Genomic DNA, 17,531 nt, shown 5'->3' with positions numbered 1-17,531 from the left:
GTGTCTCCTTCTTTGAAGCTAACCTGCATACCGTAGTGCTGCAAGCCCCAATCGGTCAATTAATTTGGCCTGGCTAGAGCTTGTCTCATCTCACACTCGGACGGCTGCACATGGCTCGACAAGGCATTCTACACGGTCGGCGGTAAGGCCAGGTCGTATGACGCGTTCTCCACTAAACATAACAAATGATAGCCACGCTGGACACGGCGTAATTTCGATATGAGGCGAGGGAGACCAGCGTCATCCAGCGTATTCACATCTGCGCGGCATCTGATATCTTCTGTGCCTTACAGCTTGCACGCGCACAAATATTATTATTTATTTATTTTGTCCATACTGCCGGCCTGATTGTTAGGCCTTGGGCAGGAGTGGTTATATATTAAACAGTGCAAAAATAAATGATCAGTACAAGAGTGCAAGAGTTCCTTATCCCATTCATCCTAACATTGCGCGTAACAGCACTGGGCACTGCGCATAACAAATTGATTATTCGATATCAGAGCTCAGAACGGTCGCACTTGAATGAAAACGCATAAAAAAGGATTAATAATTAGAGGGCAATTACTTATCGCAAACGATCAAGCACGCACATGAAAGACGAAATAGTGGGGCGTTCGACCACCTCAGCGGGCAGGTCGTTCCCGTTACGGATTGTACGCGGGAAGAACTAGTATTTAAATGCATTCGTTTTGGCCACATATTCACCGACTTTTCTGGAGCGAAAGGATCGTGTTTGCCGTCGATGTACTGTTTGAAAGTATAACTTCTTATCTATTCCTAATCTGTCATAATACAGTAAATAGAAGAGTTTTAGTCTATCACGATGCCGCCTTGTCTTCAAGCTCTCCAAATTGGCTGTCTGTAAGAGGGCTGTAGGGAATGTTTTCTAACTATCAGTTATAAATAAATCTGACCGACGTCCCTTGTACTACTTCGAGTTTTTGAATGTTAGTTTTTGTATGGTGGTCCCAAATTACTGCGGCGCATTCTAGGATCCGTCTAAGATAAGTTTTATAGGCCAAGAATTTAATTTCTGTCCTTGATGTACCTAAAGATGCGCGTAAATATTCTAAGCATTTCAAGAGTCTCCTAATTATGTAAGCCCCGTGATTATTCCAAAGCAGATTATGAATTAATAATAGTCCTAGGTACTTATAACTCAATACTTCAGATAGACTGGCACCACTGAGGCCGTAAGTGAACTTGAAAGATTGAACCTTGCGTGCTACTTGCATTGCAACTGTTTTCTTAATGTCAATGCTCATTTGCCGCGTGGAACACTATGCCTGTATGCAATTTAACGCGTTGTTTAATAATTCCTGATCTGCCGGAGTGCGGATTTCTTTATAAATATTGCAGTCATCTGCGAAAATCCGTGCCACAACGGAAAGATCCCTAACCAAATTATTTATAAATATCAAGAACAATAAGGGCCCTAGTACAACGCCCCGAGGGATTTGGGGGATATTTAGGCTGCACACAATGCGAGTAACAACAATAAATGCTTTAAATGTTCTACGCTGGCAGAATAAACTTCCCCTATTAAATTTTCGCAGATCATCACGACAGCGTTGAAAGAATTTTACCGCCAATGCAACTCGTATTTACCGACAGCCGCCTCTTCCTGCACTTTCCTCCTCTCTCATCATGTCGATATGTTCCTGGTAAGTGCCAGTGTTGCTTCTTTGTCTCATGACGTATGGTGCACGTCACATCTCGTTCTTTCTTTATCTTCTCAGTAATTTATTTTGTTGTCTAAAGACAGCATTATCGGGATATTCATTGTAGCAACTTATTGCACATGGGCAATTGAGTAGCGCTAAGTGTACTTTCTCATTACGCCATCGCATAAAACCAGTGTTCTGGAATAGCACTCGACAACGTCTGCGCTTTCTCACATCACAGCAGTGACCACATAATTGAAAGAAACGAATTGCGAAAAAGTTTTCTAGACAAGGGGAATTCATTTTTAGTGCGCAAATTCAAGGGAGAAAGGAAGAACGCGACTGGACCAAGCGGATTATGTACACAAGAGAGTGCGGAAAGAAAAAGTGCTCTTGCCCTGTCGCCTTCTTCATTCTTTCTTACAATTTGCAGAGTAAAATAGATTTTTTCTTGCTAAACGGTGTTTCACCCTCCAGCTCAAATAGCCACCCCTTCTGCTTATCAAATGATTGTTTGAACAAATACACGTGCCTCTATGGAAAAATTGGCAGTCGCTTAGCTCGGCTATGCCAAGATGTACGTAGCGAAAGGTAAGGCATAGCATGGTTAGCCTTGGTTGAGCTTGATTGCAAGTCCAGGTGAGTCTGGCTGTCTAGCTATGTTGCGGCGTTTAGCCAGTCGTTCGGCGCACTGTTTGTCTGTTTCCTGGGCGCTTCGTTTTCTCTTCAACCCACTCCGATGTCGATTCTAGGCCTCCTACTGCTTATCAGACTTGTCGCCGTCCATACTGCCGCCTCAACTGAGGTTGCGGCGCACGCGAGCTCTCCTTTTCAATCCTCCTACATGTTATCAGGCATGCGACGCAGCTGGCTAAGCGAGTAGAGGTGAGCGCAATGACGAGGAACATTGTGTGACGTCATACCTAATGGCGGCGGCGGAAAGGGGTGGCGCTGCGCAGCGGCGGAACACCCGTGGCTCGGTGCTACTAGCGGCGCATGCGCAGTAGTGATTAGGGAGCGAGATAGTGAGAGAAATATCTGCGGCGAGGCTCGCGTTGTGACGTCATGTTATTCCTCGTAGCACCGCCACGGCGAAATCGCAAGTTCGCGGCCACTAAAGCGTTCGCTTTAAAAAACCGACACGAAAATTAATCTTCCGCAGCTTCCATATTTGCAACAAAAAGAAGTGCAATAGCGGCATAAGCACTCTACTGGACGAATCACTCGCTGCTAGCACTACCGCTGCCTATTCTGTTTTGCTTCTTCTATTAAAGTCACGTTCGTCAGAAGCCCAAAACATACACCGCCATTCTCCAGAATAGAGCAGCGGACATATTCCGAGAACTCATTAAATGTGAAGTTCAACGTAGGGTTTCCATGATATGTCAGAAGTGGCCTCCAGGAAGCAGATTTCGTTAACAGCAAGCATGAGACTCTCGTTATAGAGCCTGCCGCCAATTTGTTCTCTGCACTTATACCTTGTGCCTCAATACATGTTCATGCTAAACTGCAGGGAGTACGAGGATCTGTGAAGGATTCCTATAGGTCCTACAGTCCACACTATAGGCACTGGACGCGGTATACGTGGTTGCGCACATTTCAAAAAAAAAAATATGCATATTGTTCGTAACGTCAAAATTTTCTTCTTCATCCACGCCTAACATGAATAGTCGCTTTACGTAATTTCAATCTTCCGCAAACTAACAGTGTTTATGAAGAACGACTGCTGCAATTTATTGGAGGGAAAGTCTGGAACAGATACCCCGCCATGTTAAAGAAAGTAAAGGTTCCTCAGTACAATTTTAAAAAAAATATTAGAACTGCGCCAGAAAAACGGCTAAACCAAAAAGACTTGCATATGGTGTTTTTCCTAGGTAACCTTTGTTTTTGCATATAATAAACTATTTTCTTCTCCATTGGTAGTGTCACTGGTACGCATAACTTATTTTTATTATGATGTATTGCATCTTATTATATTATAATTGAAGTGTATGCAGCATCATGTTAATTGTATTTCAATCGTATTGGTTATGTAAATTGCATTATCGTGCGTTTTTTCGGTCATGTAGTACTTTATGATGATTCGCAGTTCATGCTTTGATTTTCGGCTTTATTTACATTCTCACCAAAAATAGATTTATTATTTATTGTTTGCTACATAACGTTTATTGATTGTACTTACGTACTTTAGTTTACAACCCCTACTAGCCTTCGGCTATGGGTCTAAACGGTTTCGCCTATTTTTATGTATTGTAATCATCAATGTGTTGTAAAAAAACAAGAAGGCAAGCGTTTCAGAGGCAACCTTGAATAAAATAATAGGTCCACCTATCAATATCTGCCGGCCTCTCCGGGACAGTTTACAATATTTGTGTAAATATTGTACAACATTGTGTTATTATCTTAGTCCCTCTCTATTCAAACAAAAGCTTCAAACAAATTCAAACAAAGCTTCACAAATATTCAAACAAATATTCAAACAAAAGCTTCATTCGTTGAAGAGAACCAGAAGATACCATGTTTTTACTCCGCACACCGTCTGTTTCTTTCCATGCTTCCCACATGTTTTACGTATATGGTATTATACGGACATGTTGCGTAAGCGCACGTTTATTTCTGTCCACGCTTAAACAAGCCACAATAAAAAAAAATATCAGCATTCACCAGTGATTACTTTATGGCCGATTCAACGACGCGGCAGTGAATATGCTTGCCTACTATGGGCGTTTATTTCACACCAAGGTCTGTCAAATGAGGTGCTAATTGCAAACAGATATCTCCGAAGTGATAAGTGTTATGAATGTTATAAAATATGGTAAGTGTTGTGACTGTTGTAGCTTCCTTTTGCCTAATTTTCTCATTTTTGAGTGCAACAACCTGTTCGTACCGCCTTCCCACGGGTTTATAGTGGCGATGCTGTATAGTTTGTAACCATGCATCCTCTGGACTCTTTTCGTTAAGCTGAACGAGCAAATATACCAACAAACACAGTATTCAACTATGATTACCTTGTCGATTGCTTTCGCGACACTGCCTCAAAAGATACGACGCATCTCTTATGCCGCCTTCACTGAATGGGTGCATTTTTGCTTCGCGCACGGCTGCACGTATAAATAACGGTGGAGGGGAAGCAGAACTACACAACGCTCCAAAAAATACACACTCTCCTTTTGCATGAAAAAGTAACAAAGGGAAATTGGACTGAAAAGACAGTATGGTGCTCGGCTCCTTAACGAGGCCACTTTTACATAATCAGATGGAGGCATGCTACAGACTGTGCTTTCTCACTCGTTTTTTTATATTTTTGTTTTTGCGTTTCTGAGAAGCGATGCAGATTTCTCGTTGCACATTTTGTAGCCTACATCGGCCATTGTAACCATTCATTTATGTTTTTAACGGCAAGACAAAAATTACGTTCCACCCAACATACCTCTCTTGTCAGGCTGAATGCTAGTTTTTAAAGCGAAGCTTTCTTTGCCTCTTCCTTCGACATTCCCAGGGCTGCTGCTGCTCCTGTCTGGCACACCGCGTCGTGGGGTGGTTCAGAGCGTGTGTATACACGGAAGGAGCCCGGAAGGGATTAAAGGTCATGGGAGAAACTAGCTTGGAACTTTCCGTGACAATGACTTCTGCAGCTCCCTAGGCGTGATCATATTAGTGTCTTGACAGCTGCAATGATTCGTGACTTTCCATAAAAGCATTGCAGAAACTTCGGCGCTTACCCTTCTACTAAAGTGCCAATCTTTAGCAGAACTAGAAGAAAGGAAACCGAGGGGCCGGTTTTTATTGAATTAGTATGTACACGTAATTTCCCCTATGCGGTCCTTGATGTTTTGTTGGTTGGTTTCTTGTGATAACCCTTAGTAGAGGTAGATATAATGGTAGACAGGGGGCAGGGAGAAGGGAAAGACAATGGGTAGGGCTAGCACAGCCGCGAAACGAGATAATAACAGTCGTGCCACTCTTCGTCCCTAGTTGCCATGCAGAGGGAAGGCCAGGATAGGGAAAATGCGACGTGGCAAGGCAAAGAAATGCTACTACTAGAGACACGACAACGGTTGCGGGAAATCTGAAGGTACGGCACTGTGCGTTTATGCTATTTCAGAAAAATAAACAACATGCATATTTGTCAAGTGGACAACTGATGCAGGGCATGCCGAGGCAGAGCGCTATGAAATCACCGTAGTCTAGGCGACACTGCGGAAGCGGTCTCACGTCAAATCGACATTTATTTGCTGGCCACGGTAGCTATGTGACTGCAGCATTGCTCGACGTCACGGGTTCAATCCCGACCAGGGCAGCCGCCTTTACATGGAAGCGAAATGCGAAAACGCCCGTACAATTACATTTAGGTGCTCATTAAAAAAACATCAGCGCGTCAAAGCTAATTCGCATTCCACCCCTACGGCGTGCTTCACAATCCGATTGTGGCTTTAGCACGTGCAGCTCAATAATTCTACAGATGCGATGCGCCATGTGAGGCCGATGGCAATCGGCAACCCGCTCACGGGTTATGAGAAATGGCGCGCAACAACGCCTTAAGCAAGGACGCCTCCCTGTGTGTCTTGTGGAATGGGCACACAAAGAGAAATGTCACGTGGAAGGCAACGTTTGACATCAACTCACCACTCTCATATTGGACTAAATGTTGATGAAACGAAACTTTCGCCATCAACACCACCGCTAATTATTGCCGATCAAAGCAAACAGCAAAGAAAGCTTCGCTTACATCGATTCCCACAGTTCGTGGGATACACATTGCTTTCTTTTCAAGAATTTCTCCATAAGACTAAATGAGGGCACAACACGTGTTCTAATTGTGCCGCTACAGGCTAGACTTCACGCGTCCTAATTGACGCACACGATGCTGGATGATACGAAAAAGGAGCCTCTGTTTAAAGTTCTCACTTTCTCCGACTGAAATAAAGTCTAATAGCACTGGGATGGTGCTTTTCTCAACGACAACAAATATTTATTTCTGGTCGAGTACCGCAGTGCGTGCATAATAAGGCGATCGAACAAACATTCCCTGTGCAAGGTTGTTCGTGCGTCTACCAAAGCACATAACTCCAAGACAAACACACACAATAAAACTCCTCGAAATGATACTTGGAATGGCAGTGAGGAAAGGGGGGATCACTTAGAAACTCCCGAGACGCGCGTTAAGCAAGGTTGCGGCTCTAAAGGTGTAAGAGACTCTTGCGATTTGGCTATATTTTTCTAAGGTTCTGAGATGCCATAAGTCAGGAGAGCTCCAAGTTTTCAGAACGTTTGCGAACAACTGCAATCTCGAGAGCCATTTTCCGTAACTTCCTGACGTTCGCCATGCACTTTACGTCTACTTCTAAAATGCATCTGAAATATCCGAGCTTATAGCGGAAGATAAAAGTGAGACAAGCAGATGCAAGTACGCTGAACTATGGTGTCGTGCATGTGCCAGCGCTGTCTCTGAGGTGCCGTCTAGCCCTCCGAATGAGTGACCGCAATATTGCTTCTACATAGAGCGAGTCTTGGCTCAGAACAACAGTAAAACAAAGAGTTTGTGAAATTCGAGGCTCTTACTGTTGAAAGCTGCAAGCGTTGGCCATGAATCATACTAACAAACATTAAAGGATGCGACACAAAATACAAGCATGCAGGAAAGACCTTGGATACAAAGTGATATTGTTCACTTAGGCGAATCGCTATCCAGCACTTTCGCCGCCTGCTACTTAGTTAAGGCTCTACGCAAATTCTGGCATTCTAAGTTGCCGCGAAAGTTGGCTACCTGAGCACACGAGCAAAGCCTGTAGCATATAATTATGAACTTGCTCTGCTATTATACCGATCTATTCTGTTTGCATTGTGCACGCATTTTTAGTCGTTGTACATCCAGCTTTATGTTTACATAGTATACTTGTTCGCGAGGCGTCCAACATGGCACAGAACGGTAGCACAAACATGATTTTCCTTATTTTGCTGTCTGCCTTTTAAAACATTTTCATGTATTGAGACGCATACTTAATCTTTTATCTTTATGCGGTGACCGCATTTCACTGGCTAACAAATGGTAACCGTTACCGCTCAGCGTAAGACGCCGTTTTATAACTGAAGTGTCTCGAATGTTCTCGATGAATCTTCCTGTTGTTAATGTTATCGCGGAGCCTGTTTGTGTGCGCGACGGGAACGTTCCATTACATTCCAGAACTCACGCAAGCACCAACGATTACGCTAGATTATTCACTGAGCAATGTATAAATAGTCGACGCGCTTCAGCCGCAGATCAGATTTAGACGATCAGGGGCCCGCCGCTAACGTTGTGCTTCGAGTGTCGCTTGCTATTGTTGGCATACGTTCGTTCAATAAAAACTTTCTTCGTGATTGACAGTTTCAGTGTATTAATTTCTTCACCATCAGTACAACGTGACAGTATGCAACTCAGCTTGATATTTCCGTATGAGGTATTTTTGCGCACGAATTGTGTGAATTAGCCCATAAAATATTTTTTTTAAAGTTGAGATATTTCCTCTTGTGAGCGTCGTTGACCAGTGAAGCTACGATGGCGGTTGAAATTATGTTGGCATAGAATTTTTTGTTGGAGCACCACATATAATTATGTATACGTCAGTTATCCGAAATATTAAGAAATATTTGGCGCGCACTTCGTGTCGCACTACGTCATACATATACAAAGCTACCGCCGTAGGGGTTTTACGACGCCGCTTTAATGACACAGATGTCCACGCAGCTGTGACGGAGCGCTGTTGAGACGCAGTTGTCCGTTAAACGGGGCATTGAAGCGAGCGATGAAATGCGTGGACCGAAGCGCAGTCCAAAGGAGTGCACAAAACAAAACGCGTTTGTTTGTAATTCGCAATTGCGCATACTTTCTAGTTAATTAGCTTAATGAAAATTGGAAGGACAAGACTTTTATGCTAGCTTACAAAAATGGGGCTGTCCGTTTGCCTCCCGTAGAAGCCCCTGTATTGGAAGCAAACGGGAATTCTCCAATATTTACAACTTCACTATGAACTACGTTAAAATGAAAAATGAAACTCAGGCTAGTGTTAGGGATTTCTTAGCAGCTAATTGTCATATTATGTGTTTGAGGATATTGTCCCCAGAACAAGAGTTACAGCCGTTTTTTGTAACCATACTCCCCCCATAGAAGCACATGTATTGTCACCGGACGGGAATACTGTCGCGTTTGCAACTTCACTGTGAACTAATTATGGCAAGTAAGTGAAACTCCGAGTAATAATATAGTCATCTTAGCGGCCGGTTTCAGTATTTTTTTTCAATATACCTACATTAGGTGGAGGGCTACAGAGCAGTCGCGATCTATATTGTATAATTGAGAGTTCGTCCAATTATTTATAAACCAACTTTTCTTGGACGATCTACCACATAGTTTGTTCAATAGACATCTCACAGCACTCCCCGCTAGAGAAAGTAGTGATAATTTATTCTCTTGATTTGCTGAACGTGCCACGTGATCAGCTGTTACATTTCCTGTGATTTCACAGTGGCTTGGGATCCACTGGAAAATTATATTGCGTTGTAGATCTTTCGCTATGGCGTATGTCTTCTGTATTTTGTTTGCCAGTGTTCTGTTTGCTGTTCTTAAACTGAATTCATTTAAGTGCAGCAATGAGGCTTGTATGTCGCTCAGAATCACCCAGCGAAGTGGTTCTTACTGCTGACATCTGTAAGGTAAAACATAAAGTATTGCATGAAATTCTGCCGTTGTGGACGTTGTATACTGGTAAAGCTTATAAGCTCTTTTCTCTTGGTATTCAGGAACATAAAACAAAAATGTAGAGCTTTGTTTAGAGCATGATCCATCGGTATAAACGTGGATGCGATCTACGTACTTATTGTGAAGATGGAAAAAAGTTATTTGCTTTATCGAAACTATGGACATATCACATTTCCGACCCCCTACAGAAATGGAAGTGACTATTTGATGGAATTGCTAGTCGCTATGAGGGATGACTTGCAGAAGTAGGCCAGTATTCGTAAGCAGGCAGTAAGTTTTTGCACCGCCGCATTTCTTCATGTATGCGTGCAGCTGTTTTATCCTGAACATCTTGGCATAGTGTATGATTAGCCTATTGTGTAGCCAAACAAAAAAAGCGGCGACAAGTTTCTGTAAACATTAGTGCGTGAAAAGTTAGTTGGCGAGACTGAGCAAGCACCAAAGCACTGGAAGATGCAAGAAGAACACCAAGACATATGCGAAGGCTTCTGGCCAGCGATCTTTGAATTGTTTCCCCTAGACTACAGGATATTCCATGTAACACAAGAGCAGAGTGTGCTACTGTTTGTCTAATGATTGCCGAGTGAATGCGTAATAAGGAAGAGGTTTAACTGCCCCATCGCCCTCCAGCATATAACAAAGAATGTTGATTAGGGAGTTAACAATAATGCGTTTATTTGGGGAGCACGTGATAGCCGTCTGTCTATGATAATACCCACAAACTTGTGTTGTCACACAAGCTGTAGACGCTGAGAGTTTCGCATGAGCTGACTCTCTCTAGGCATTTGCTTGTAAAAGGAAGTACAGCAGCTCCCTCATGTGATATAATCATACCTCTGGTTTTCAAAAGAATCAATAATTAGTGTCATGCCAGCTTGTAGCTTTTGCTGAACGGCTCGAGTTTGGTTTCTTGGTTGAAAATATTGGAAGGCTGCAGCGCGGGAACCGACGGAGACAAAGGAGGCACACAAAGTACACAGACACGGCACTGTGTCTGTGTAGTTTGTGCGCCTCGTTTTGTCTCTGTCAGTTCTCGCGCTGCAGTCTTCCACAATAGTAAAATTGCTCCTCAAGCTCTGAAATAATTTTAAATAAGCAAATAATTATGTGGATACTACATACTTTAAGAATCGATATAAGCGAAACTTTCTGCCCTAATCGTGTTCATTGACGATATTTGGCGCTGATTTTTAAGACATATTACAGCCGGGATGCGGTTTTAAATGATACCTTGCGAGCGCCACTTGTTCTTGTCTACGTTGCAGACAGCGCGCAGAGCCAGACTTTTTTGCTCGAAGCGTTGCTGTGCGTCATTGTTCGAAATCTGCGAGCAGATTAGCAATCTCATTCCCTCCCTGCAGGGCGCAACATATCGCGTCTAAGAGGCAGAGCAAAGTATTTTTATTGCAGCCATAAGACCAATACATGCCGCCTCCCGTTCAACACGAGCCATCGGCCGGTGGTGTTGTGCCATTACCACAAGCCCGGATTCCGAATCTGCAAGATGCAGAATTTATCCTGCGAGCGCTCTAATTCTCCCTTGACACGTCATGATGTTGAGCCGTCAGGCAGCGGTGTCCTGCGGAGAAGCATCAGCGGGCAACATGTCCGAACGTGCAACCGAGTGCCAGACAGCCCGGCGCCGCACCTCCTTTTGCCTGGAGGTCACCGCGCGCGCGAACTTTTAACCGGGTGGCCAGCGCGGTCGCTGGTTGGACCTCTCGGACGACCGTCGAGTGCTGGCTTTGTATTGGGACGTTTGAGTGACAATGGTTCCTCGGGGATTATAAGGCCGGACGCGGCCACCTCAAAAACCGGATCCGCCGACCCGCCGGGGACAGTGCCGCTCTCAACTGGGGTGAGATGTGTCACGCGTTGCAATCTCGCCGGACGTTGCCGTGCGGGAACAGCCGCGTTTGCTGTGAGCTGTCGGCCCCAGTGCCGATCCGATCCTGTCCTGTATAATGACCTGTATATAGTGTATAAAATCCCTTTGGTTATTCTCACCGACGCCTGACTCGGAGTCTTCGCTACCAACGCTCTGTCACGAAACGGGTGACGAGCGCTACGGGACCACCACAAAGTCGTAATAGTGGTGCAGCGGTGTAAAGTCGCAACAGTGGTCGCCCGATTTTCCGTCACGGATGCGCGAGATCGCATTTTTGCAGCATCCACACATCGTGATTAAGTGGGAATTTGCTGGACCGCCACTTAAGTATTGTCTTCTTCAGGTTGCGGTGCTTTAATACAGATGTGCGTCTGCACGCCCTGTGTCAGATGTCAGCTTGGACAAACTTGCGCGGTGTTTACTTTCCGAAATTGCAGTAACATGGCGTCAAATATGTTGCAATATTATTGTTCTGAATTATTAGGGGAAAATGATATTATATTATTATTATTATTATTATTATTATTATTATTATTATTATTATTATTATTATTATTATTATTATTATTATTATTATTATTATTATTATTATTATTATTATAACAACATCCTACAGGTTTGCCCGCGTCTGCAACCATGTCAAGAAGTAGCTTTTTCACTTAGTCAAAACACCCGAAACGAAGCACGGTTTGACAGAGCCTTTCTCTTCTCCCGCGATCCTTCCATGTATGCAAGCTCCCACGAACAAAGAGTGGCAAGGCTCTCATTCATCCGTTTCATCTCGGCGTTGGCTTTACGCATTCTGTCGCCTCTTTCTACCATCCTATCTCCCCTTTTGGCTGTTGCGCGTAAGTACAAAGGTAAGAAAGGTAAGTGCTGCATCTTCTGAAATGCTTTTGGGCGGAGCTCACGTATAACTGAAACCTTCCGGAGGGTATTGTGTCGACGTATATGTAGCTCCACAGGGCAGTGTTGTCACACCCCCGGAGTTCTTGAGTAGGGTCTCATAAGCCGCGTTTACATGAATGCGACAGTGTCGCATCGCATCGCATTTCTAGCGCATCACATTCATGTAAACAGCAGTAATGCGCTAGGAAGGCGCATCGCATTAATGCGCCATGCGAGGGTAGATTTACGGGTGCGAGTCTACTCTCGCGGAGCATGTAAACGCAGGATCATCGCATTAGGAATGATGGGAAGGAATTAGCCATCAACATGGCGGCGGTCCCGGCTGCCCGCTTCGAATTGAATTTGGCGTTGCTTTTGTAAAATGCACTTCGTTTGCAGCAAATGATTGTGTAAACGGCTTTCGCTTAGTCTCAGGCCGCTTCGACGACAGAGTATTATGGATACCTTTGTGGTGTTTACGAGATCGTTTCTCGTTTCGAACGAGTCGAAGCCTAACGAAAGAAACATTCGAGATGTCAGCGCTACCTATCGCTAGAGTCGGAAAATAGCCGCAACGGCGGTATATGGCCTCTGAGATCCGAAGATCTCGCTGGCCAACTAAAGCTGCAAAACACGTGCGCGGCTTTGCGTCCGCTACACTATAGCGCACGCTATAAGTTGCGTAAGGTAAACTACAACTCTCTATTTCTCGGCACTCAACCACCAACGCGCACTCGGCCTACTACCGGAAACCAATTACTCCGGAAGTCGGTTGCACTTCTCTTATACGACACCATGTGGCGCTACGTTCTCGCGAGAGTTAAGGCGCTACATGTAAACGGCGTCGCATCGCCTTTCCCAAATGCGCTTGGAAATGCGATGCGCCACTGTCGCATTCATGTAAACGGGGCTATAGACACCGTGCCGCCCCTGCCATGTGCGGTCGGCGTCACCCTTGTGTAGAGCACGCGGTCGGCGGCAGCCGGAGTGTTCTGGAGCAAGCCAGTGTACGTCAAACGGTAGTGGCTGTGCCCGAGATTAGATGAGCGGGCCGCACGTGCCCAAACACTTATCTCAAGCTCAGCAGCTATCTTTAGACGTCGGCGGCTGTCGCCAGAGAACACTGGCGGCCGCCGTTATCGCGCTCTACACAAGAGTGACGCCGACTGTTCATCATACGCGTTCTCAACCACCCCCCGAGGCGTTATGCAATACAGCAGCACCAGCAGCAGCAGCAGCAGTGTAAATACAAAAGCAGAGGCGCAAGGAAACCTTCGCTTTAAAAGCGCCATATCTAAATCTAAACCTGACCGAACAGCTAAGTGAACTTCTTCGACTTATGTCACGAGCGGCACATCAATGACGAAGGCATGCAAGGCGTGAAGGCGTCGCCCTCGAGGAGAGCGAAAGCGACGAACAGCTGACGCTCAGCAGATTCGCGACCGCGCCGTACCTTCGGGGGACGGTGTGAGCAGCACCAGTTCATGGGGTGTGTCAAACAGTGGCTGTTACGATTCCGATGACTTCAAGAGGCTGCAATCGCCATTCGCATTTGCCCCGCCGCCGGGAGTACGAGCGCCCACGCGCAACATGTCGGTATGCAACAGAAATAGCAATGGTAGACCTAACCGCTAATTTTATGCGGGCCGCTTGCTACTTTAAGTATTTTACCCTTTCTCACAGAAGCGTTTCACATACTCACTATAAGGTGTTGTGGGGCAATACTTCTTGCATTTTTATCCCGGAGGAACGCACTGACAGTCCAAAAACTTCTTCTTTTAAAATATTATGCTAGGCGCGCATCACTGACGACAAGCAGTGGCGTTAGATACAAAACACACTGATTTTGTGCATGCAAGTACTACCGCATCACTCTGAGGCGCGTTGATATGAGTGACCACACTCCTTTCAAAACAACAAGCAGGGCACAGTTGTACGGGAGCGTTGTTACGCTGCCTGTACTTACGATTCTTCGTACTCTTCCTTCTTTTTTATGTGCCTTCACCCTTTCCCCAGCGTAGGGTAGGCAACAAGACCATTTATTGTTTAAAACCTCTGCCTATATTTTATCTGCCTCTCCTCATGCATTCAATATAATGTGCTTTGTAAAGAAGACCGAGATTAGGGCTTTGCGCGCACGATCATGCATTTACAGAACACTTCGTGTTCCCGCGGAAGCACCAATACAAGTATTGACAACATTGACAGCTGACCAAGATGGTTGTTTAGGCTGCTGTGTGGAAGGGCATACGCTTGTTGACTATTTACAGTACGAGGCAAACAGTGGATCTCGGAAGCTAAACAATGAGTTCGCACAATGATAACTAAACGTATACGATGTACGGATCATATTTAGGGAAGTGCCGGTGAGTGCGACTGGCGGCCTTCGACAACAGCAACGTACCGGTATTGATAGCGCGCCGTGTGGTCCTTCGTGTGTTTTGTTATACTAATGGCTGAATTACCTTCGGGTCTGGCGCTGAGGTCTATCGGAAGTACAGACACACAACCTCGGCAACAATGATAGGCCTAACCTCAGCTTAGCGCGATCGAAATCAGCTCAAACTGCATGTGCGGCTGGCAAAGGCTGAAATTAGCGCTGCCAACAACGCAACACCGCTTGCCTTTCATCTCTTGCCCGTCTACGCACACCGTAACTCTTCGCGACAGCAACTTAGCACGCCAAACACTAGCTCACTATCAGCCACTAGCTCCTGCACCATGTTATCTACAATTCATTCCCAGCATGCACTGAGTATGCTGCGTTTTGCACCACGGCACGAGGTGTCCAGGAGCTGAAGAGTACGTAAGGTAGATGGTTCGACGGCATTACCGCAATTATTTTGTAAGAACTCTGCGCAACTCTCCAGTCTGATGTTCTCAAGAAATGATGAAATTGTACAGAATGCACTCACCAAATTTCCTTGGAATGTGTAGAACTGAAAAACTCACTGCAATAGGCCTTTAAAGCAAGATGATGTCACCATTCGTGTTTCAAACATTGCCTCTTCATGCCTACTTTTGTCCTATTTCTTGGTCTGAAGGATGAAATATTTCGCACGAAGATGACTTCAACACAACGGTTGCCCCATTTTGCACGACCTTGGTATCATTCACGCTTATGGAAAAGGAAACTACGGGACGCTGAATCAATGACAGGCTAAGACAACATTCAAACAATATCAAGAAAAGCGTGAGCGATGGTTGGCTTGCATGCACCTGAGTTCGCGTGGTTGTGAACCATTGTAAGCTGAACGTATTGGCGTCAGCAGAAGCGGGGATCAACGAACACTTGAAATAAATTAGGCGTAAATGATTTCGCGATTCGCTCTGGGTGTGTCAGCACGATGCATTTGGAATTGTAAAATTAGAAGTTGACCTTCCTAAAGGTGTGAATTGCGAGCGTGCAATGTTATGTGCGACGGGTATAAAGATGGATTGCCAAAAATAAAGCTTTTTGTTGGAAATTAGCTCTTTTCTGTCCTCTCGCTTCTTGTGGCCTTTTGAATATCTACACTACAAGTGTGTTGTACCAATAAGTCCATACAACCACATTACTGCCGAGACCTAGTATTTTTCGCTGGATTTGTAGCCCCTCCTGGCTTCGTCACGCAGGTTTCTCCATCACTGTTTGATGCCTACATTTCCCCTTTCTCTCTTTATTTCGGCAGTACCAGTATACTCAAATAAAAACGTCGCTGTGCGCTTGCTCTTATCGGCTATAGTTATACCGGTCGATGATAACAGAGCAATGATTGACGCATAGCTTACACGAAAGGTAGCCATCATCTGCGGTTATCGGTTTCGTGAGACGAAGCTTTTTCGCAGTGAACTGGGGGAGATGGCGAAAGCATGCATGAAGGGACGAAGTTCGAAACAAGAACGGCGGATTCCTCACCGTTTAAAGTCAGGAACACGGCCCCAATTAGCGCCTTGTTCAACCTGGCAGAGCGATTTTCCATGCGCTCGAACGCGATGAAGAGCGCCGTAGCGCTCCCCTCGCGTACAAGGACGTGGGGTGGGCGATGGCCCCTTAGCGCCTGTGGCGTCCCTCGTCGCTTAAGGCGGATCCACACGACGGATCAAATTGCTCTTTTGGACCGCGGTCCGCTCATCACATGATAGGACGTCACCAGTTCGTACGTACCACCGTTGGCCCACGCAAGACCACGGCCCTCGCGGTCCAACAAATCGCCGAGGATTTTCCCGCTTCCGTTTTGTCGGTGGACCGCAAGCAAACCGCAGCGATTTGGCTTAGCCAACTAATGTTGTCCGGAAACAGAGTATCTTCAGCCAAATCCAATCTAGTTTTCGGCTCAGCAAAAGCCAGACAAGCCAGTCGTTTCATTTTGGCCGTTCCGTCTACACGTGCGTGCAGCAGATATATTTTTTAAACACCATGTCCTCTTGGAGTGACGAGGAGGTTTTTTTCATTTTGAATACCTCGTTGAGCAGTTCCTGGCTTTGTGGGACTCGAGCCGGAGTGATAACAATGATAACACTCTGGTCGAGAGTGTAGCTGGTTGGTCTGCTCTGCCGTCTGCTATGACGGTCCGCCGTGTGGATGTGCTCTGTGCCGGACCGGACCACGGCGGGCCGTGAAGTCGCATCACGTGACCGAGCGGCCCGTGGACTTGGTCCGTCATGTGGATTGGCCTTTAACGACACTGTTCAAGGAATCCAAGCGACGCTGTCCGCAACCGCCTAAGGCTACCTCGCTGATGGCGCGTTTTCCTCAACACTCGCTTTCGACAACGACTCGTAATAACTCGGGGCCATGGCGTCCTCGAGCATCCCCTCTACTGGCTCTTCGCAAGCTACGGTCCCCAGGAACATTGCGGCAAAACACTTAAGCCGCGCATTCAAGTTTCCGTTGCGGCCTTCAATGTAGAAGCGCGCCAGAAACAGCGCGGTGGGCGGGCCGCCCTTTCCTTCAACTAGCATGGAGAGTCAGTCGAGTTACTGCCGCAAAGCCACCATGCTGCTACGACGAAAGGTGACGCAAACTTGAAGACCACCTTGACGAAGACGGTTCCGCTCCCGAAACTCTGGCAAAAATAAATTTGAATTTTTTCCTTTACAACAACGTGTTCATTGTTCCATCATCTCTCGAATACCAACTGACCCATTCACCTTCTATACACAGCGCCACTGGCCTTTCTATTACGTACATTCGGCTGCTTCACATACAAATATAGTGTAGGGCGAGGGCTGCTAACTACAGGCGGAGCTATCTTTGAAAATGCTGTAGGCAGTTGTTTAGCGTGACTGCGACTTATCAAGCGCAGTAAAGTCTAAAGATCCGTCACAACGATTCAAACAAATAATAACAGCGAGGGTGGATTTGAACTGG

Source organism: Dermacentor albipictus, chromosome 3 (genome assembly GCF_038994185.2).
Source record: "Dermacentor albipictus isolate Rhodes 1998 colony chromosome 3, USDA_Dalb.pri_finalv2, whole genome shotgun sequence".
Lineage (NCBI taxonomy): Eukaryota > Metazoa > Arthropoda > Arachnida > Ixodida > Ixodidae > Dermacentor > Dermacentor albipictus.
This window is presented reverse-complemented; position numbering follows the sequence as displayed.